At 43.3% G+C, this 24,238-nt stretch overlaps 1 pseudogene; it reads right to left on the bottom strand.

The window, feature by feature from the left end:
- Positions 1-19,834: 19,834 nt before the first annotated feature.
- LOC107109837 lies at positions 19,835-20,792 on the bottom strand (annotated as a pseudogene).
- Positions 20,793-24,238: the final 3,446 nt, after the last annotated feature.

Raw genomic sequence — 24,238 nt, forward strand, 5'->3', positions numbered from 1 at the left:
CTCAACATTTGCACAGAATACGACTTTTTTAAAAAAGGTTTTATTGAGGAAATTCAATTTTGAAGTCCGGTTTGAGTTATTGTCAGGAGTTATGGGTAAGGGTGAGAGAGCAAAGGAATCAGGTGTCCTCTCACTCTGCAATTGATGCCATGCCTCCCACAGAAGAGGACTTGTTAATATCATGTTTTTGGGTTTCATATATTATGAAAGTAACTCTTCCAAAAACCTTTTAGTATCTCTAGAATGTATACAGTATTATTTCAAATGTGGGGATATGAGGCTTAGGCTGTTCTACTGAGTTGATGGCAGAAGCAAGATTTCACCCTACAGTTTCTTAGCCCCTACACTATGGCATAAAAAGGGCTGTGTATTAAAGTGTATTTATCACACAAGATATTGAATTCTCATGTTAAAACCTTTACTCTCAAAGGCAGTGCTCATGTTCAGTTCTGCCCAATTGGGATTTCCTCATGTGATATCATAATCACACATTTACCCTTTTGAACCCCTAAGGAGTCCTTAGCTTTCAAAAAATGATGGTTCACTGCTTGGTTGTGCTTTACTTGTCCTAAAATTTAATTGTCTTAAAAATTCCTGGAGATTGTTACTGCCAATGGCTTGCCTCATTGTTGAGGAAAATTAGCTATGTGGCAGGGGAAGCCAGAAAGGTACCAGGAATCACACACCTGTTTATACTAAGGTCCAGTACAGCAGGAAGACTCTAGATTTGAAGAGTAATTAAATAATTTTATCAAATAATTTCCCTAATTAGAAGCACAATAAGCATTCAAGAAACGAGCATGCAATGCAGAGCTAAAAAAACAGAGGTGATGATAGAGAATAGCAGGGTCAATTATGGGAGTTATACTACCTGTCCAGATGTGCAGAGTTCCATGGAGAAGGGATTATGGCCCAAATAAAGTTTGGGTGTGAACTGCCAGTTGGCATCCAGGCAGACACACAATTGAGGCCATGTGCTTTGGTGGATATAGACTTGGGAAAACAATGCGGACCAATGGGAGGCCTTGAGGGGCTTGTCTCAAGTGAAGATAAAAGATTACCTGGACCAGTAAGGGGTCCCAGGGGGTGTGACACCAGGAGGAGCAAAACCTAGGTGTGACCAATGAGGTCTCAGAGGGGCGGAGTCTGGATTCAGAATAATGTTGTTAAGATTTTTGTTGTTCAGTCGCACAGTCGAGTCCGACTCTTCGCGACCCCATGGATCATCTCCCGCCAGGCCCTCCTGTCTTCGCAGGTTGAATAGGTTCCGAGGTTTACACAAATGATGGGAAATGGGTCCCTGAGTAGCATTAGGAAGGATTGTTAATAATTTGAATGTTTGGTTTATCTCGGTATCCTGATGGATGGGGCAGGAAGGACAGGAGTGAAGACAATGGATTTCCATATGGACATGGGAGTCACACAAAGAGGATCAAGTAGGTGAGATGGAGACGGAGGAAGATGTGCTAGATGGCTGCTGAATAGCTTTGGAAATGCAGATATGTCACCTGGAGGAACTCATTGTTATTCCATATGCATACCTCTGCTGGGTGGAGGGGGAGATTGGAGATTGTCTTGGAGGCTGCCTTGTGCAACTTGAAATGGAAACCCTTTTGCAAAGCTATAGCTAGCTCTGTGGCTCAGGCTAAGAGTACCTTTCTAAGCCTGAGTTTGTGGGTCTCTGGTTCAGGTCAGAAGTGGGGTGCCCTGCTATTGGGGCTACCTGCAAGTAAGGCAGCACCTCTGGGCTACAAGATTTATGAATGGAACCTGGGGAAGACAGTGTTTGGGAATCTTAGCAGGGTATATACAGGGCACCCCCCCAAAAAAATAAAATAAAAGCAGCCATTTTCTCTAGGAGAGCTAATCTCTGTGGTCTGGAGATGAGTTGTAATTCTGGGAGATCTCCAGCTCCCATCTGGAGGCTGGCAACCCTATTTCATATTGTTCACGAAACATCAAGTGATCTCCTAAAAATAAGGAATATGGATTAATAGGGATATTGGTGCTGTTAAGTAAAAGTGGTTTCTGGACTAAATGATTTATGCCCCCCAGTGGTAAAGTATATAGGACAAATGTAAAGCTACAGCCTGCTTTTGGGGGTCCCTGGCTGAGCCTGTGAGCTGGTACCTGGGATTTCCACAACAAAGTCTGGCCCTGTTAGCACAACTGAAAATTAATGATGCTTAAACATTCAATGTTTTGGCTCATGGTCTTTTTGCTGGGGGTGAACAGGGAACCAAGTTTTCATCGAAGAGTTTGGCTGTACAGTACAGTGCAATTAGCTGTGCTTAACACAAGCATACTTTAAGCCTGATGGGACTCCCCACACACAACTGAACAGTGAGTAAATCAATCAGTCAGCCAGAGTGTTTTTTGTTTGTTTTTTAGTCTTACCATTTGATGATCATTTAAGTCAACATTATTAACAATTTACCACCATGGTTACCACACAGCTGTAAAGATGTTTGACAACAATTAGAGATGAACAGCTTGGTAAATTGGATGTATGGCTCATGGGTGATCACAGCTGTCAAACGTGGTATGTTCACCTATCAAGTATGTTTGCAGAGAAGTCCACAGAATACCTAATGAAAACAAAACTTTGCTTCTAGTTACAAGGGGTTGCTTTAGGTCTAGCAAGCAACTAACAACAAATAATCCAATTTCCCCCCAAAGGAACCAATCCTCAACCCCACCGTGGCTCCTCCTTTTTTCTTCTGTGTTGCAACTCTCAACTGTTTATCAGAAGCAGAGGTTACCTTTATCCATTTTTAAAAGAAATTATATTGATCCCGGGTAAATCTTCCAAACACTGAGTTTAATTCAAAGATAAGTACTGCAGTACAAGCACATGTAAACACAGAGTCTACAAGCAATTTTCATAATTCTCCTCAGTCTCAGGGGGGGGGTCTTAGTGATTGATCCTGAACTCACACCAAATCCTTGTATTTTACAATCATTTCTTTGTGCTGGATTCTACAACTATTGCTGCTCCACCAGCCAAAATGGTGGTAATCTCATTCCCTTCACTGGCTCAGAGGCTGCCAGCTCCATTTTTCTTTTTTTCTATGTAACTTCAGGACATTTTCTTGTCAAAAAGGAGCAAGAATTTAATCTCAAACTTCTCAAACTTAAAAAAGTAAGACCATAAGAACACAGGAACCGCACTACTGGATCAGATCAATGGTGCAGAAACTGTTTTGCAACAGTGGCCACCCCATGAGGCCCACAAGAGTGGCAAAGAAGCCCAAGCCTCCCCCAGTTGTTGCTCTCTAGCAGATGACATTCAGGCTGTGGTCACACACACTAAATAATCCACTTCTAATCCACTTTCAATGCTCTTTCCAACTGGATTTTGCCAGTTCACACAGTAAAATCCAGTTGGAAAGTGCACTGAAAGTGGATTGAAAGTGGATTATTTACTGTGTGTGACCACAGCCTCAGATATACTACCTCTAAACATGGTAGCTCCATTTAGCTATCGTAGCAAATAGCTATTGGTTAACCTACTGTCCATTGATGAATCCGATCTGAAGATGAGTAAAGTACACAGAGCCATAGCACAAGAACAACAACAACCATTCACATGAGAGCCATGTGTTTGCTTTGATGGGCTGAACAGAGGAAAAATGAAATTGACTGTATATCAAGCAATGTATTTTTAATTTCATTTCTACCCTTACACATCTCAAAGCATAAAACTGAACAGACTGAAAACGCTGTCAGCAGCTTTACTTGGAATAAGTCCAGGCCTGAAATTAAACAGACAGTATTGTAGTGTTTGAAGGAGACGATGGGTTTTTTGTTAAATTTATGAACATGTCGGTATGGTACAAAATGAAACTTCGGCTTTAAATGATGAAATGTATAGATGGAATCAAATGGCTTCAGAGGAAAAAAAGGTCTCACAGATTTTTGATAAAGTGCAAATTGTTGTCTTTATACTTGCTTATCCTACTCTTTCTAATGAAACCATATATCACATAATGCAAGAATCAGGTCCTGTAAAGTCCAAACTTGAGAGGATATGGAGTCCCTGTTCAAGGAATTATTTGTTGTTCATGATCAGGCTTACAACCCATTCAAAGTGCACTAAAACCTAAGTTGCTTTGTTTGTTTGTTTGTTTATTTATTATATTTATACTGTGCCCATCCTGTGAACAGGCTCAAGGCGGCTAACAAGAGCGGTACAATGTACCTAATTGGCATAATGATACAAATTTAAAACTCCATAAAATACATACTAATTCATATCACATCATAGAATAACAGTTAACAATAAAGTGCGTGCAGTGCTGACAGATTAGATGGCGTGCTCTACGGATCTAAGTCCACATTGTTCTTTTGATCATCATCCCTTGGGCAAATACAGGTCTGGCGATGCATCTGGGCGCGTCCTAAGTTCCAGAAATTCAGTGGAATCATTGATGGCAACAGTGGTGGTAGTGGCTTCTATTTAAAAGCCTGGCGGAAGAGCTCCATCTTGCAGGCCCTCTTCATTATTCAGCTCCGTACATTTCAAACAGATACAGCAAACTTCTTTTGGTGATGTTTTTAATATTGCAGTTTCACTAATCCTATGCTTCAACCATGTTAACTGAATATAAAGAAATTTAGCACCTGGCCCTCCTGACTTGATGAAAGCAGCACCTGGCTAATTAGTTAAGCAGGCTGCCTCTTCTTTCTATCCCTCCTTTGGGAGGGAGAACAGGATCTCCTCTCCCTCCTTTGGAAAATGGGCTGGGCGAGGAGTCTTTTCCCAGGGTTTTTCATTGTGAGTCTGCCCCTGCTCACAGGAGCATCCGTCCCTCCTTTGGGAGGGAGAACAGGGTCTCCTCTCCCTCCTCTCCCTCTGGGCTGGGGGAGGAGTCTTTTCCCAGGGTTTTTCATCGTGAGTCTGCCCCTGCTCACAGGAGCATCCTGATGATAAAATGGAGGCGAGGAGATTGAAGTAAGTTGCTTTGAATCCCCATTGTGAAGAAAGGTGAGCTATGAATGCAGTAAATAAGTAATAAATACAGCTGAAGATGGAGGGGCAGATAAAAGTTTGGTGGGTTGGTGGGTAGGAAGAACAGAAGGAAGCAGTGCAGGTTGAGAATATGGAAGTTGTCAGGTATACGGAAAGAGGAAACAGTGTGGGGAAGTTGAAACGGGGAAATGGGTGCCCTTTGCAAGTCCTTGCAGGTTTCCCACTATGCAACTAGGCTTGCCTTGGTAACTGGCACCATGCAACTCAGCCATAGTTTCTTTTGGAAGAGGGTTTTTGGGGTAGGATAAGGTGGAAGACTGAAGATGGAAAGAAGATAAAGATAGATTGGCTGGTGAATTGAAAGGTGAGAGGTAGGAAAGAGGGAGAAGCTATGGGGGCTTTCAAGGAAGTGAAAGAGGGAAATTCACCCCGCAAGTCCTTACGGGTTCCCATTTGTATTATATAATTACTAATTATAAGCTACTTCTTAAAGAAAACCATCATTAAGAGAAAACACTATGTCCCTCATTAGAAGCATTTGTATGACATAATACTGAAACATGCAAATAATTGGTAGATGTTAGGTATAAGACTAAGAGTAGTGGACTGAGTATATAAAAAGAGCATGACCTGGTGCTCCTATCCCAGGAGGGAAATAGATATCCTAGAATCAATCTGGTAAGAAGGAGAAGGGGAGAGGAAAAGGAAGGAGAAAGGAAAGGGAGAAGGAAGGAAGGGAGGCAAGTTCAGAATGGACACTTTTGCTGTCCTCAACCACAGGCCTGGCTAAACAGCTTGGTCTTGCAGGTCCTCTGGAACTGCACCAGATCTCATATGGCCTGGACCTCAACTGGCAGAGTATTCCACCAGGTCAGATCCAGGGCTAAAAAAAAGACCTGGCTCTGGTTGAGGCCAGCCAGACACTTTTCAGGCCAGGGATCACCAGTAAGTTATTGTCACTGGAGCGTAGTGGTCTTTGGTTGATGTACCAGGAGAGATAGTCCTGAAGATATGCTGATCCTGGACCATTTAGGGTTTTAAACATTAATACCAAAACCTTGGATTTGATCTGATATTCAACCTGGAGCTAAGACAGCTTGTGGAGCATTGATTGATATGAGCTTTAAAGAGAGTTTCCATAAGAACATGCACATTCTGGACCAGCTGCAGTTTCCAGGTTGGTCTCAAGGGCAGCCCTGCATAGAGTGAGTTACAGTAATCTAATTTGGAGGTGACAGTTGCATGCAGGGGTCTTGTTGTAGAAAAAGAGCTGCCGGAGCTCATTAGCATAACTCATTAGCATAACTTATTTGCATATGCCACGCCCCCTGACATCACCGGAAGTGACAGAAGGCCACACCCCCTGACATCACCGGAAGTGTGTCAGAAGGCCCGGCTACTTACCCTCCTGCTTCATCCTCATTCCCAAACGGAATGAGGATCGAAGCAGAGGGCGGGGTAAAGAAGGGGGCGGGGCTTCACCACGTGACCGCCCCGCCCCCTAGAGGTTCTCTTCCGGAGCTCCGTACCTGAGAGCTCCCCCCCGACTAGAGCACTGCATGCATGGATTACTGTGACTAGGTTAGAGCAAGACAGGAAGTGGACCAATTGCTTAACTTGGCGCAGATGGAAGAATACCAGTCTAGCTACACTTGTGACCTGGGCCTACACTGAGAGGGAGGCATCCAGAATCACACCCAGGCTCTTGACAGTCAACACTGGTGCTAAAGGCACACCATCAAGAGCCGTGAGTTTGCACACCTGAATCTCCCCAACCCAGCCACAGAACCTCTGCCTTAGACTGATTTAATTTCAGTCAACTCTGTTTTAACCAACCAACCACAATTTCTGAACCCTCTGCCAAAATATCTGGGGTGGTATTCAGCCACCCACCCATCAACAGATACAGCTAGCTGTCATGTGCATACTGGTGACACCGTGGCCCAAAGCTCCATACCAGCTGGGTGAGGTGGTGCATTATAGATGCTAAATAACATTGGTGAGAGGACTGCCTTCTGGGGAACACCACATACCAGAGGGTATTGTGGTGAAACTCTTTCCCCTAGTGCCACCCTCTGTCTCCCACCTTGGAGAAATGACATAAACCAGATCCCCACATCGGTGAGGCGGTGAGTCAACAGATCGTAATCGACCGTATTAAACACTGCTGTTGAGTAATATCAGCAGTGCTGACCTGCCTCAATCCAGCTGTCTATGAAGATTATCTGTGAGGGTGACTAGTACCATTTCTGTCCTACGGCAAGGGTGGAAGCTGGATTGAATGGGGTCTAGAGCCATAGTGTCTTCAAGGAAGACCTGGAGCTCTTCCACTGCCACTCTCTTAACTACCTTACCCAGGAATGATAAATTTGATACTGGGTGGTAGTTGGATGGATTGGCAGGATCCAAGGAGAATTAAGAGTGGCCTCACGACTGCCTCTTTTAATCTCCTTGGGAAGACCAGGGACAGATTTACAATGTCCACCAGGGAAACCTGTATTCCATCACTGCTGGTTTTCACCAGCCATGATGGATACAGATCGAAGAAACATGTGGTATGCTTCACAGCATCCAGAATTCTGTTGATCTCATCCTATAGGAGCCTGCTGAATTGGTTCAATATCAGACCTGAAGACAGCCAAGGGGCCTCCACTTCCTGTACTATATCAGTATTGGCAAGCAGGTCCTGGGGGAGCAACAAGACTTTATCTGCAAAAAAAGCTTGCAAATGCCTCAAAGCTATCAAATTACTAACATTTTGAGTTCCTTCTGAGAGGGAATGACCTGATCGCCCTAAATAATCGTGCTGGGAGAGAGCTAGTGGATGCAATGGAGACCACATAAAATTCCTTCTTTGCAGCTGTGATGGATGGCACTTTAAAAGCAGGTTTCATACTGCAGCCAAATCAGAAAACTGGGAGATAAAGAGTTAACTTTTCCCTGGAAGGGAGAGATTGAGGGACAAGCTACTCCTCTCCTCTGACTGGCCAGTGCCAGTGGAGGAAAGTATATGATCAGCTGAGTTGTCAGTTGTCAGTCTGGAGATTCCAGTTTAAAGTTGGAACCATTCTGAAGGCAGTCAGTTGGTTTCTGACAGAGTTTTGGAATCAGTGAGTCTGACAAAACAAGACAAGTCAGACAGGTTCACCTATAGAGTGAAAGTAAAAGACTCCTTGCCTTAACTGTAGTATGCTTAACTTGAAGAAGAATTCACTATAAGAATTCAAAGTCTATGTGTCAACATAAATTGAAGTCTACTTTATACAGACACCAGAACTGGGAGAGAGATTTGGCAAGAGTGATTGGGGTAGTGTGTGGAAACTCACTGCCTGCTGTGATGACCCCCAAGATATCCCAAATAACCAGAAAGGACCACTCTCAGATCCCTCCTCAGATCCCTCCTTGCAGCAGCCCCACCAATCATCCAAAGTTAAGTAAGTTCTTCAAATTCAAATTCCCCAAGTCTGCTTAGTCACTGTGCTCACACACAGTCCCTCTGCAAGGCCTTGGATGCTTTATGTTGTCCTGGACCATAGCCAGATCTCAGACAGCTTAGACTGGCTAACATCAGTCAAGTCTCTTAGGTGTCTATTCAGGATACTTGAGAGCCTCTGAGAAACCCCAGAAGCACCTGAAGATACCTGAAAGCATCTGGAAACACCCGATGCCAACCAGCATAAATATTTTACTTATAAGAAAATATCTTGCTGACTCTGGTGAAAAATCTCTTCCAATCAGGGGTATAGCTAGAACATTTTGGATGTTGGGGCTTCAAGAAATCCGGGGGGCAAGTGTATAGAAATATTGATTTCTAAATGTCTCCTGCATTCTCCTGTGGTCTCTTTTGATAACATGTTTCCTGTTGCCAGCCAAATGGCCTGCACATTTGGCCAGAGAAACTTTATAGCCCTGCCATATAACCCCACATTCTTCACACTTCCAGGCTAGGAGCTAGACCTCATGGCTCCTGCTATCTGTCACATGCAAAAAGTCACGTAGCCAATGGGGAAGGCTGGAGGTTGGGTCACCTGACTGCAGAGGGAGTTCCCAAACTCCCAGCCTATCCCCATATGCACCCATGACAACCAAGAATTGGCCACTCCCCTTCCCACTAGCAATTGGCTCCTGGCCAGAGCTAATTTGTGACTGGAATGGGCCTATAACTGGTCATTCCCAATGAGAGAGAGCTCTTGTTCTTTCTGCTGCTCTTGTGTTCTGTTCTTGTTCCTGTTTGTGAGCTCTCTGCTCCCTGCTTGTTGTTTTATTGCACCTGGACATGTGGTCCCTGGGAGAACAAAGACCTGCTTTGTGAACTGGATGCATGCTTGCACAAGATGGGAATACTACTAAAAATCCCTTGGTGCTCCTGGATTATTACAATGGACTGTTCTGGATTGACTCCCTGCTGTGCTTTGTCTTTGCAAAGTACCTCATGCGTTTGTTCACAAAGACTCCAAGAACCTCAGGGAGTTCTGCAACTTCCTGTGTTTCTTGGCTATCCTTTGCCATTGGAAGCTCCCTGCTGTGTTTTGTTTACAAAAGCCAGAAGAGGCACAATTGCCTGCTGCTGCAGTCTCACACGCGGGGTGAGTAGGTTTTTTTTTTTTTGTCATGATTATATTGTAGTAAAGTTGCATGTTTGTAAAGGATTATTTGCCTGGTAGCGATTTGAGAAGTCAGAGTCAATTAAAAATAACCCTCTTTGAATACAGTAGTGTTGATGTTGTTATATTCTGGTGAATCTGCATTATAAGTTTTCTGGAGTGTTATGGACTCTTTGCTAGATAGTAATTTTGATATGAGCTGGTAGCACCCCCAAAAAAAAATCTTTGAAAAAAGTTGGCTACTATGAATTTGTATGAACATTTTCATCATGTTACATGTTAATTAGCTGTTCCACCCCTGATCTAGACCATCTGTATTAACAGGTAACCTAGGGCTTCAGAATAATAACAGGGCTCAGAATCTAAGTAGGCCAACGCTGCCAGTTGTTGCTATACACTCTCTACATCTTGTTCCTATAGTTGCTGTATTTTTACCTCCTATAGGCCCTGTTCACACTGGGGGTCTTGGGCCGGGAGCGGGACAGATCGAGGGCGGAGCAAACGGGTGCGATCCCATGGCAACATCTGGGAATCATTGCCTGCCCGTCCCCGATCCGTACCTGTTCCTTTAGGGCACGCACTTCAATCCGGGTCGTGAGATCGCCGGCGCGTCCTTGCGCAGGCGCAACCCGGCCCCCAGGCGAACTGCGCATGCTTGGGCATGCACAGTTCAGCAGCCTCCCCCTCCCCCTGACTCTTCCTCCCTGGCATCTGATCGTTCCGGGGAGCAATGGGGCGTGGTGCACGGGATCCGTGGGTTCCTGCCCGCGCGTCTCTATTTTGGTGCGGCTCTATTTAGCCGCGCTTTGCTGCCGTGTGGCAGGGGCCATAATTTCCAAAGTGTTTTAAGGCCAGTCTTTCACAGACTGCAATGCAGTCATCAGTTTGAGAGGTAACACAGGAACAGATGGTAGTTGTTTGATTCATTGTTTTCCAGGAAAAAGACACAGCTGAAGTATCAGATATAATTAATAAAAAGCAATCCCAGTCACAGTTGCCACCTGAGTGTTTAGGAGCAGAACAGGATCCAACAGTGCTCCCCCCACCTGTTCCTTTAGGGCAAAAAGGAAGCCTTTGCAAAGACAAATTCATCCCCCTTTGCTAGCATTCCTTCTTGACAATTGAATGCAGTTTCATGTTTTGTTTGTATTCCACCACTGCAATATTTCCACAGATTGCTGCTCTGATATTAGATGAAAAAGAAAAATCTGATGTGTTTTGATTGTAGTGAGAAGCTTTGCTCTAACAATATATGTGGCAGAGAAGAGGGAAAGGAGACGGTGAGACTAGAGTGATAATGTGTTTGAGTGTTGCTATTACAAAGGCTTTTCTACTTTCTAATATAATATGTAGAGGAACTGTGTCTGCAATCATTACTGTGTTGATTATGTTCTCTATCACTCATCACCCTATGTTAGTTTAGGAGATGCCATTTGTATCTGGATAGCTTGAATAATTTTTTTCTTAGGGTTTTCTTTAAACATTTCCTCCATTTCAGAGATCCCCTGATGAACACAGAAATTATCTGCTACAAAATGATTGCTTCCTATAATTGGACACAACTTTTGCATCTTTTCTGCTTATGGAAAGCCCTCCCCCCTCTTGTTTGTAAATTAATCCAGACAAGATGGAGGTAAAACAGGGAAGTAATCCCACCATTCTGAAGACATACTTTGTTGTGAATAATGGGCTAGTAACTCTCAGCAAAAAACCCTCGGAAGATCTTGGGCTTCCAGTTATCTCCCAGATTCAAATCATGGTTACTCTGAAAGCTCTTTATGGCCTGTGATAATCTAACCCATGTGCCACCTTTCCCTCTACTAATCCAGACAGCCGGCTTATGAATCAGTCCTTGTCATGAGGCAAGGACATTTGGGGAGAGGAGCAGGGCCTTTAATGTGATTGCTCTGAGATTTTGGAATAACTCTTTTATGAGGTCAAGTGTGATAAGGTTTCATAGAGAAGATGCAGCAGTTGCTATTTGTAAGGCCAATGGTGGTTGGAGTTTCTGGTGCTTTAGTTCTGTTGTTATTGAGTTTTTAAACTGTTTTTTATTGTTGTTGGCATTCCTTTAATATTTACTTAGCTGGAAGCCACCTCAGGCTTTAGACAATCAGGTACATATGTTTTAAATAAATAAAATGAAAATATTGGAAAAAATAATCTGCTATATTGGAGAAAATAACAAAACCAATTTAATTTTTTAAACTGAAAGCTGGCTCTATTAATTCATTCCCAGCCATCAGAAGGAACTGAGAAAACCAAATAATCAGAGACTTTGAGGATTTTAGAATACTCAACATGTGACAGGCATTCACTAGAGTCTAATATCTAGACATGGAATCAGAAATCACTTTCCCCAGATTGGTTCAGAGGCTGGCTACTATACTACATGTTTACTGGGAAGCAAACTGCAGTTAGAAAACTAACAGAGAACAGATTCTACCCTCTTTCTTTGCTTGTTGCATTGGTTCTCTATTTCTTAAGCAGTAAAGGGCAATTTCTATGATCTACCATCTCATTTTGAGCCTTTCTCCCTTTTGTTCCATTATTTATTTTCAGTCTCTGTTGTCTGTGTATGTAATCATTCATCTTTCATCAGAGAATATGCCCCAAATGAATGTATAATGTATTCAGCATTACACAAACAGGAATCAGTGGTCACAGCCATATTCTGGAATGACCTTTCAGCACTAATTGACTCATTAATAGAAACAATTCAACAAAAGAAGCTCAATCAATGACCATTGTCTATCAGGATTAGTATTCAGTACTATTATGTGGACTCACTGACATAATGCACACATATTTATGTACATTAATGAAACTATGGCCTACTCTATTTAAGTATGATACTACACTTGATCTTAGCCAAAAGGCCGAGAAGCGATATTTAAGTATGAAGGAGGAGAATCTATTACAAATTTCCAGCCCCCATCGCTTTTCATTTACTATACATATGGAGGTATGCATAATCTTTCTCACCACAAATAGTTAAAGAGAGCAAAAACTCCTTTAAGTGAAGCTTTGGAAGCTGAAGTTCTGCTGTTATTTCTTAAGATTATTGCTATCCTCAATGGATGAATACAGTAGATGCAGATAGATTAAGGCAGCTAGGGCTAGGGATGTGCATCCAAACCAAATGCACCCCCTAAAATGGCGCATTCGGGCCCCTTTCGGGCTGCTGTGAGCCGATTTAGATTCTCTAATCTGAATCAGCTTGCTGCCGAATTGCCACCGAAATTATACTGTAAGATATGCAAAAGAAAACCAATTGAGTCACTGAATGAAAATATTGGATATTTTTAAATTAGCAGTTTTTTCTATGTTGCCTTTTTCAGAAATAATGTCAACTGAGTGAGAATTGTAGATGTAGAGACTGGTTTCCGGTGCGGCACCGCAAGCAAATGGGTCTCAGTTTTCTCTGAGCCGCCCAATCCAATTGCATTCTTTTGGAGCCCCCCACACTAATGGAGGAACCCCGCTTTGCTTCCTGGAGGGAGGCAAAGTATGTTGTCCCCATCCCCTCCATTGTTCTATAGAGAACAATGTGTTTCCTTTTATAGAGGAAATCCAGAGTTGTTGCAATGTAGTCGTTATGATGGTGATCTAAGTAGATTCCAGCAGTGAACTCACTAACTAGCCCTAGACAAACTGTTATTTCTCTAACACATCATCATGAAGTAATACTACTGACCTCTTTTATTAGGTTGTAGTGAGATTAAGAAGAATAGGTTGGATTTATACCTGACACTTTTTTTTTTATCTGCAAGCAACACATCGCAGCAAGAAAAAATACTTTGAGTTTAACTGGAAAAAAGGCTTTTTGTGTACTTCATGCAACACAAAAATTAATACAGAGCATAGAAAAACCCCTTTAATTACCCCTAAAGCGTATAAGAAAGTAGCTATGTAGGGACCAGGGGAAAGACTGTATGGTGCCAAGAAAAGGGGGTAAGAACTCAAAAAAATAAACTGCTTTAAAAATTCATAGTTATATTGACAGTTGAAAGTAAGACTGTTAGAACATATGAATATCTACATTATACTTAAATACTGGTGAATAAAAGTCACTCTATGAAAATATTGGATATTTTTAAATTAGCAGTTTTTTCTATGTTGCATTTTTCAGAAATAATGTCAACTGAGTAAGAATTGTAGATGTAGAGACTGGTTTCCAGTGCAGCACCGCGAGCGGATGGGTCTCGCCTTTCTCTGAGCCGCTCAATCCCATTGCGTTCTTTTGGAGCCCCCCACGCTAATGGGGGAGCCCCGCTTTACTTCCTGGAGGGAGCCAAAGTTGCAAGAGGCTTCTTCGCTCACCCTTGACAGACGGTGAATCGTGGGGGTGTTGACGTTGTGCCCTGATGCGGGAGCACTGAAGAGGAGAAAGCATGGCTGCCGCCATGGTTTTCATAGCAGTGATCAGCCGGTTTTAATCAATATTTTTTTTAATCTGCAAGCAACACATTGCAGCAAGAAAAGATACTTTAAGTGAGTTTAACTGGAAAAATGCTTTTCGTGTACTTCATGCAACACAAAAATTAATACAGAGCATAGGAAAACCCCTTTAATTACCCCTTAAGTGTATAAGAAAGTGACTATGTAGGGACCAGGGAAGAGGAAACAGAAAGATGGGGGAAAATGTGAAATTATGTTATGATTTGGTGTGTAAAATATTTTTTCAACTTTGATAAATGATGGCTTTTGATAAGGGAAAGGACATTGTGAAGAAACTGTACACAGATTTTGTTTGTAATGAAATGTTAAAAGAAGATGCTGGAGTAGGTTAATTTGTTTATTTTTCATGATATGGTTTGGGATCATTGTTTCACTATTTATAGGAGTTATATTGATTTTTAAGACTGAAGATATGATTAAATGAAATACTGGTTTTTATTTGGGTAGTAAATTGTAGTTAAAACAAGGTGTGTATTCCCCTCCCCTGTGTAAATTGGCTTAAGAAAAAGAAATTTTAAAGAGATTGATCTTTAAATTATTTTAAAAAATTAAAAAATAATGAGACAATGAATATCATAGACATAGTTTTGCAGGCTGCCTACAACAAAATAAGCAAAGAGAAAATTTTAGGTACAATCTTTTCTCTATGGTAGATAGGAATTTAACTGTTTGTTTGCTCCCTCATTTAAGAAGTGATCAAAATGGAAAATGTGAAAGAGGGAGTAAGTGATGGTTCGTTTTGTCTCTTGGGTGAGTTGCCATCATTCCTGCAGTATTATGAGTATGGGGAGATATTTGATAATTTAGTAAATAAATTTTGGTAAATTTATAGAGAGGCATGAAGTACGTGATCTGTAAAATCAATGAGATGATAACTTATTAGAGAGATGGAATGAATAATTGATTATTATTTATATGTTAATTTTTTTTCTTTTTTCCAGTCTTTTGCCTTCTGGTTTTCTGGGATGTGAAAACAATGTATGATTTTCTTTGTTATTTCCTTTTGAAAATTAATAAAAAGATTATTTAAAAAAACAGTGGGAGGGCTTCTAATGTCCTGGCCCTACTGGTGGACCTCCTAATGGCACCTGGTATTTCTGGCCACTGTGTGACACAGAGTGTTGGACTGGATGGGCCTTTGCCCTGATCCAACATTGGCGTCTCTTATGTTCTTATGTTAATTAGTATCAGGTAGTTTCATATCTGATGGAGACTTGTGCATACAACAGCTCACAAACTAAAACCTGTAGCTCTATGCGGGGGTCACAGGATGGTGTCCTTCTGCACAGATATTAGTTATGATGATGATGGAGGAGGAAGATGAGAGACTGGATTTATACCCCATCCTTCACTACCTGAAAGAATCTCAAGAGCGGCTTACAAATCTCCTTTCCCTTCTCCTCCCCACAACAGACACCCTGTGAGGTAGGCGGGGCTGAGAGAGCTCTTTGAGCAGCTGCATGTGGAGGAGTGAGGAATTAACCCTGGTTCTCCCAGATTAGAATCCACACTCCTAACCACTACACCAAACTGGCTCTCACTTGGATTTTGTACCATTTCCCCAGCTGGTCACTTGGAACGATCTTTACTCACCAGAGGACCAGGCAAGTGGCAATTTACAAGCCTGTTGTTTACAAGCAGACTATTTCCCCCCAGAAACGCACTATTCTGCCAATATGAGCCAAGAAAGCAATTATCCCAGTGACAAACAAACATCCAAGCCATGAGTACCAAAGCAAAGTACACAAAAAGTCCCAAAGCATTCCCAGCCCATTCGCTCTTCATTAGAGATGTTATGTAAGCTTTCTATTTGAGTCCTGATCTCTCTAAGCTTCCAATACAAGCCTGCAACATGCCAACACTCTTTAACTCATTAAACTGATTGAATTTTCGTTGCCATTTCTCCCATTCCCCAGCCAAACTCACGTCCTTGCAAAGGTCATGCCACAGGTTTTGTGGACTCATGCCAGCTCAAAGAAGGCTGCTGTGGCTTCCAGGTTTAAATGCATGTTTTAGAAACAAGCAGGCCATGCTTCAGGAGAGATCACAATCACGTTCCCCCAGTTCTGTGCATGCCACAAATCAACCTCTACACTATGAGAACCATTTTCCACACAGCATGCTAGAGTGGGAATGAGAGAAAATCTCCTGCCTTCTCTGGGGTGGGCGGGCGGGCAGCAAGGACACAGGAGCCCCGGTCCAGAAGAGGAGTATAAAAGGCCTACAAATCACAAATTCATAATGAGTGCTGTTGGACTGTAGCTGCATTCATTTCAGAGCCAGCACAACCCCCTGCAAAGGTTTGCATGCAGGTTCAGGCAAATCCTAGGTTCCAGTCCTGGCTTAGCCACAGGCTGATTGGCTAGAATGGGGCTCAAGCCATTCACTAACCCTCAGCTTCCACATCTGTAAAATGGGAATAATGGAAAGCTATCCATAGCATTCTAAAAATTGGAAGAGAAGGCAAGGCTATCCCAACCAAAACTCTAGCTATAGGCTGAGATAGTATAAACCTAAGCACAATCTCTGTGAAGCCTTTTCTATGTTGATCTGCTAATATACAGGGATTTCTCCTCTTCTAACTATTTCCACATGAGGATGGAAGACAAACGAACACTCAGCCATGTGGTATTTGAATGCTTCTGCATAATTTTTTCCATCCTAATGTCAAAAATTAAAGCCATGGAGAATGGAGCCAAGCACAGAAAGCTAAGACCATTCTCAGCGAAATCCGTATGGGTAGTATGGGAGGAGAGCTGCCTGGTAACAGGTATGGTTCCCTGCATCCTGATTTATGGTTTTTTTGGGTTTTTTAAACAGATTTTATTGATTTCACAGACATATTATACAAAGAAACGAAATGAAAAGACACAAGAAACAGAATAGAAACACTACTAACAGAGTGGAAACTATACTCTAACAGCAAAATTAGTTACTTTGTACTTATAGACTCTAAATCATTCTGAGCTATGCTTGTAACCTGCTCCAATTTTTAATATAATAATATATTACATAAATAAATAATAATCTAACCAATGTGTGGCGTGATGTTTTGTTAAACCATAGTCTCCAGATCACCAGTGAATTACGGGTTACTTGAGGAAGGAATGGGTTTGCAGTGCAGCAGTTGCTGTGATTCTTAAGATGGAATGAAAGTATGTTAGGATTCAGTGACACAGAAGTGTGCCTAGTGCAATTTCCTGTTAATGTAACAGTGTGTATCATATCTCTCTTCTCTGAAAAGCACTATCTATAACCCATCAGGGGACCCTCCGACACCAAGCACTCCAACTCCCCGAATTTACCTCGGACACTTCTAGCATTTGTATAGAAACGGCTGTAATTTTCCATACTAGTTAAGCCTGCCACCTTCCTCTTGCTGTCTCGAGACCTTGTCAGGCAGTCCATGTCACTAGCCATGGTCTCAGTGGACAATTTCAATCCACCTCCCTGTAGAAAAGCAACAGGTACCCCCTCATCTCTCTGAGATGAGCCAACCCGAACCAGAGACTTTTCATCTCCTGTCGGCTTTCCCCCAATATTCAGTTTAAAAACTGCTCTGCCACCTTTTTGATTTTAAGCGCCAGCAGCCTGGTTCCTTCTCGGGACAAGTGGAGACCGTCTCGCCTGTACAGCTCCCTCTTGTTCCAAAAAGAATCCCAGTGCCTAACAAACCTGAACCCTTCCCCCCTACACCATCGTCTCATCCACGCATTGAGACTCCTGATCTCTGCCTGTCTCTCCGGCCCTGCGCGTGGAACAGGTAACACTTCTGAGAAGGCTACCTTGGAGGTCCTGGCCTTGAGTTTCCTGCCCAGCAGCCTAAATTTCTCCTCCAGGACCTCACGACTGCATTTCCCCACATCGTTGGTGCCGACATGCACCACGACCACTGGCTCCTCCCCAGCACTATCTACCAGCCTATCTAAAACACGCGTAATGTCCGCTACCTTTGCACCAGGCAGGCAAGTCACCATACGGTCAGTACGCGGGTTCGCCACCCAGCTGTCTACCTGCCTAAGGATCGAATCACCCACTACCAAGAGCCCCCCTCAATTTCAGAGAACAGTGGCATCTCATTTTACAATTATTTTTCCCTCCTTCATTTAAAGCAAATTAAAAATTAAATTTCCCTCAGTAGTTATAACACAGTTTCTCTTCCCACGCTGTAATCTTCTTTCTTCTTGAACACTTTCCCTGTGGCCTTGTCTTGCTGAAACTGAAACTGGTCATCTCAAAACAAAGTCCCCTTTTCTTTTTCAAGGACTGTTATCTGCTTTAATTCTTGCCTTCAATCTTAGAATTCATTCCATTTGTTTCTTTTGGAAGCCAAACTTGCAGATAGTTTATCCCCCCTTTTCCCTGTCAGACTTATTTCGGATATGTCCATGGCATACCCCTTCCCTTTCAGCTTCGCTTAAATGTCTGCATACAGGCCCCACCACTTGAACCTACTCATTAGACTCTCCTCTTAAATATTGGAAGTCCCTGTGATCAAAGGCTAGTCACTTCTCCAATGTTAATGCAATCCCTTGAAAATAACAGCCAATATAAAGCATAGTTCTTGTGAAGTACCTCATTTTTGCCAGCAGGGGGCAAAGGCTTATCCTCTAGCTTGAAAGAGTCTATGGTTACTTCTGGTCACATGGGCCAGTTGCTCTTCCACTTCCTGAAGAAAGCTTGGATCACGCTTGTTGCTTCTACTGCATTGCCAATTGCCATTTTTAAACATGTTTATTTATTTGTAGGGTTTTATATTGCTTTTGTATGCCCCCAATGTTGTATAAACATATACAATACAATAAATGAAACTGCCAATTTAAATTAAATTAAAGTACAAATCAAAACAACCAACAACCAGGGGTCATTTGGACCCAGAGCAGGCCAGAGCAGTGCTCTGGCAGTCAGTGCCCATCCCCTCCCGTGGGTGGCTTGGCAGAGCACCCGCCAGAGCCGCAGGATCACCCACCATTGCTGCCCAATGACCTGTCCAGCATCATGGGAGGCAGCTCAGCAGCTCAGCCTCAGCCCCACTCTTGCCAGCTGTGGGCACACACACCGGGGCCTGATGGAGAAGGCAGGGAGGGGGGTCCAAGGTGGGGAGGGAAGGGGGAGCCACTCTGGCCCCTGCCTCTGCCAATTAGCACCATGACGGCATGATACCCCTCCCTGGCTCAGCTGCAGGGCCCCATTGGCTGTTGGTGGCTTGGGAGTGCGAGGGCCACGTTCCATCTGGATGGGAGAGGCGGCAGTTCGTGCTCTCCACCTTGCCGAGCACTGACAGTGGCATGAAAGGGCATCAAAGGTGCTGCTGCCTCCCACCTTTACTCAGCCAGCTCTGCAGGGGAACGATGGAGCTGGACAGCCGGGGTAAGGAGGTATGTGGGAGCCATGGGAGCCACGCAGCAAGAGCACCAACATTTGAAAAGTGTCTTTCCTTGCCTCACCGGCCCCCGTCCCTTTCCCCAAAGCGATCTTAACACCTCCCCCTGAGCCCCATTCTATGTTCATGTGGTGCCTCTGCAAGCAGCCCCACCAAGAAGGGTGTCCAGGGGCTCTGCTGGGGAACGATGGAGCCAGACAGCCTGGGTAAGGAGGCATGTGGGAGCCATGCAACAGTAGCACCAACATTTGAAAAGTGTCTCACCTCGCCTCACCGGCCCCCACCCCTTCTCTGTCTGCTCCCTCATCTGTGGTGCCTCAGAGGCTCCGGGGGAGCAGATGTGAAAATGGGGGCAGGCAAGGGAGGATGGAGTTTCCAGGACCTGAGCACAAACCAAGGGGTCAGCACAGGGGGTCAGCTGACACCCAGCGCGCCAGTCACGCAAGTGATGATGCTAAAGATGAGGCTGTCCGAAGGTGTTGCAAGCCTCCAATGTAGGGCAAGGCTGAAGGCTTCCGTTGGCCAGGCGAGAGCGGTACAGGAATGCAGGGGCCCACAGTGCAAGGGAACTCAGATGAAGGCCATGGCCGTGAAGCCCAGAGATGATAACACAAAGCTGTGGTTGCTGCTGAGGGCCTGAGGTCAGTTATCCACGAAGTATACTGCAGGGAAACGTCAGAGTGCATCTCCACAGTGCCCTGAGGTGGCTCACACACCACAAACACCAGCAGCAGCACAGCCAAGAGTCCTAAACCCGGTGTCACCCACAGAGCCCAGTGCCAGCCACCAGCCAGTGTTTTCACCTGCGATGCCACAATGTAGCCCAGGCCACTGCCTACTGGTATGGCAAAACAGAAGATGCTGAGCATGTGGGATCGCCGGTCACCCACAAAAAGGTCAGCGATAATGGTGGGGGCGATGGTGGAGTAGCTGGCTTCCCCAACACCCACCAGGCTTCATCTCAGCAGCAGCAGCCCATAGTACTCTTGAGGGATGAGCTGCTCCCCAGAGTCACACCTGACCAGAAGGTGATCCCGACACACATCAAGTACTTGCAATTATACCGATCCCCCAGGTAACCGAAAATTGGTGCCAGTACCAAGTAGCTACAAATAAAAACTGTCTGTATGAGTTCTGATTTGCTGTCATCAATTTTTAAAAACTTCTCAATGTCAGGGAGAACACCAGCCACCATGTAGTTTAGTAGGTTGATAAAGCAGAGAACCCCCATGATTCGGACAGCGTGTGAAGTGGAGATCCCCGTAATGGTCTGCACATCGGCCTCCTCTTCCCTCTCAGGCTTGGCCTGAAGGCCCTCCTTGTCCTCCATGTCATGGGGCTGGTTGAGGATGGGGGCCATGTCAGCATAGGGGAGCCATGGGGATGCCGTGGCAAGGGACAGGGAGGGCCCCTAGTCCTTCCCTCCCCTAGGAACTGACCCAGCCGGCCTCCCTTCCTTAATAAGGGAAACCTGCATTTAGTGGTTATTAAAGGTGTCTGTGAAGAGGGCCATTTTGACCTGGCACCTGAAGGATGGCATGTCTGGCACCAGGTGGGCCCCAACTGGGCCCCAGGTGGAAGGTTATTCCAAAAGCAGGGGACCACCACTGAAAAGACCCTCCCCTAGTTGCCACCAAGGAGTTGGCACCTAGAGGAAGGCCCTGGAGGTTGAGTACAGTGTCATAAAGATTTCAGTGTATTTTTTTAAAAAATGCAACCTAGGAAGGGGATGTTGTGACACACAGGAAATCGATGCACAGCCTGGATTTGTGCATGTTTACTCACAAGTGGGCCGTATTGAGTTCACCAGTTTTTGCTTTCCAGTAAAGATAAAAAGGGATCTTCTAGCATCTGAAAGACTAATGGGGTTGCATTTCAGCATAAGCGTCCAGATACCGGGGCTCTTCTGATGCTAGTGGTGATGTCAAGGGGTGTGGCATATGCGAATAAGTTATGCTAATGAGCTCCTGCACCTCTTTTTCTATGAAATGACTCCTGATCATAACAACATCAATTCAACAATCCACATATATTAATTATATCCCAACAATGTTATTTTGATTGTTTACAGAATAAAATCAGTGAGTGAGTCAAATAAGCAGATCCCAGAAAGGGACTCCAGAACTCTGGAACTATCATTACAGGGCTATGGGCCTTGAGTATAATAACCTGGCATCATCAGCAAATCCTAAACTTCTAGGAGAAGGAGATGCTCTCCAACAGACTTTAGTAGACTTGAAAGGGTGTAATTCTGCTTAGGATGGCACTAAGTTCCCCAGGTAATTAATTAATTTATTATCATATGGCATTGTGTTTACTATAGTCAGGAGATCCTAAGATTGTCTTGCAGCCAGAAGTTCTAGCTCTTTAGCATTATGCACCACTAGGTGACAAGCTAGACTTCTTTATGAGGCAAGAGACATTCAGAGTTTGCCATTGCCTGCCTCTACGTCACCACCCTGGTATTCCTTGGAGGTCGCCCATCCAAATACTAGCTTAGTTTTCGAGATCTGATGAGATTGTGCTAGCCTGGGCCATCCAGGTCAAGGCACATTAAAACAGGCCGATTACTGTTCCTGAATGGAAAATAAGAGCAAAAGCTAGTTTCAGAATAATCATTAGTCCAGGCTATTTAGCATAGAGGGTATGACGTTTTTGGGCATCATTCAGTGAAACAGGATATGTTTTGCATACAGAATGCCCTACATTCAGTCCTTGTATCTACTGTTTAAAAGGACTTACCAGTGTCTTTATAAGCAAGCAGTATGCACTATATGGGCCAATGGAGTAGGTTTTTATAAGGCAGCAGCACATATTTGCCATTAGTGAAAACATAGAGTTGCTATAGACGCATGTGAAAAGACCTCTTTTTTTTCTAGTTCCTGTATAATTTTTGAAGGCAACTCCCCCACATACATTTGTTCATATTTTTCTGTCACTCACGTTTTTAACCTCATGCTATGAAATGACTATCATAAAATCTAGTGACCTAAGGTCTGAATGTAAGTGCAGAAACAGTACTAAAGATGTAAAATGACCTCTTAAAAACAGAGTTATAAAGCTAATAGGAAGAAATGAGCTAAACCTAATAGTATCACAAGTATTTTAGCTTTCACATATTTAAGCAATGGTTCACATAATGTTTTGCTAAGTTTTTAATGACAGCGCTGTGCTTAAAAATATTATACCCTTGTTGGTTTTAACCCACCCAAAGGTCCAGTTTTCATCGCAACACTTCCATTGTTCCTCCCCAAATGATTATTTAATGAGTAACATTTCTTCATATATACTTGTTAATAACTTTCCATAATTCCGGTAATTTGAAATGTTCATCCTATAATCAGTTTTGGTGATACTCCCATCTGCCTTTCAACATATATGAATCCTCTTTCAGTTATTCAAAGGAATTAAATTTAATTAAGTTCAGGAGTTTTTTCATAATACAAGGGGCTGTCTTGTAGGTAAAGATTTGCTAATAGTGTCTGTCCCTTTGCTCCTGTTCTTTTTATCGTAGTTTCAATGACATACTTCTATTATGTCTGAAAAGTAAACTTTCATTTTGCCAGTTATATAAGTGATGAAATCACACAACGATGCCCTATGGAGTCCAATCTTTTGATTGTGGCTTCTGTACTTTCTACCAACTGGGGTCATTCTTTTGACCAATTTTTGCCAAGTCCTACACATTTTCTCACTTATTCTCAGGAAGGTATACAAAGTTCTGTCACAAGATTTTGTTATGTTCACTCTGTCAACTCTTGTAGGACGTTTATTTCCAGTTGTACATTGCTCTATATTGTGTTTTATTGCTGTTTTACAGCCATCTTGCAATATCCTGAATTAGCAAGATATACATAAATGTGATGTGTTTACACTTGCTACTGTTTGATGTTAATAGTACAAAAGATCTGGGTCCAAAAGACAAGAAAGGATATGATGAGTAGTTTGCTATTTGATTTCATCTAAATTTTGACATGTCTTCCAGATAGTTTTTGTAAATAAATTGTTCCCAGTTAGGTACTGAAATGATCCAGACTGTGTCTGCTATTTACACAACACCAGTGATCTTATCAAATTTCTGACTACTCTAGTTTAATTAAATAGTACACGTTTCTTTCATTTTTTGCGCACCCTGGACAAAGCTGTGAGCCTTTTTTTCTTGCTATATCAACAAATTTAGAAGAAACATTAGCATTAGAAGTAGTGCCCTTTCTTTGCAGTATTTGTATGTGTTGGGTTAGATCCAGCAACCTGTTAGCAGAAGATATGAATAGTAATGAATCATAGAATAAAATCATAGAATCACAGAGTTGGAAGGGGACATACAGGCCATCTAGTCCAACCTCCTGCTCAATGCAGGATCAGCCTAGCCAGCCAAGTATTTGTTGGACCAGAACCAAAGGGTTGAAATTAAATCAGAAGAATTTACAGCTAAATATTAGGAAGAACGTCCTGACAGTTAGAGTGGTTCCTCGGTGGAACAGGCTTCCTCAGGAGGTGGTGGACTCTCCTTCTTTGGAGGTTTTCAAACAGAGGCTAGATGGCCATCTGACAGCAATGTGGATTCTGTGAACTTAGGCAGATCATGAGAGGGAGGGCAGGAGGGGTTGCCTCAGTGCTTAGTTCTTGTGTCCCTTTCTTACACACCCAGGGAAACACTGATTGCCACTTGGGGGTCAGGAAGCAATTTTTCTCCAGGCCAGTTTGGCCAGGGATCCTGGACATTTTTTTTGGTCATCTTTTGGGCATGGAACAGCGGTCACTGGGGATGTGGTAAAGGTAAAGGTTCCCTTGCTCGAAAGCCAGTCGAATCCAACC

This window comes from Gekko japonicus, unplaced genomic scaffold, assembly GCF_001447785.1.
Source record: "Gekko japonicus isolate JY-2015 unplaced genomic scaffold, Gekko_japonicus_V1.1 scaffold3079, whole genome shotgun sequence".
NCBI classification, from domain to species: Eukaryota; Metazoa; Chordata; class Lepidosauria; order Squamata; family Gekkonidae; genus Gekko; species Gekko japonicus.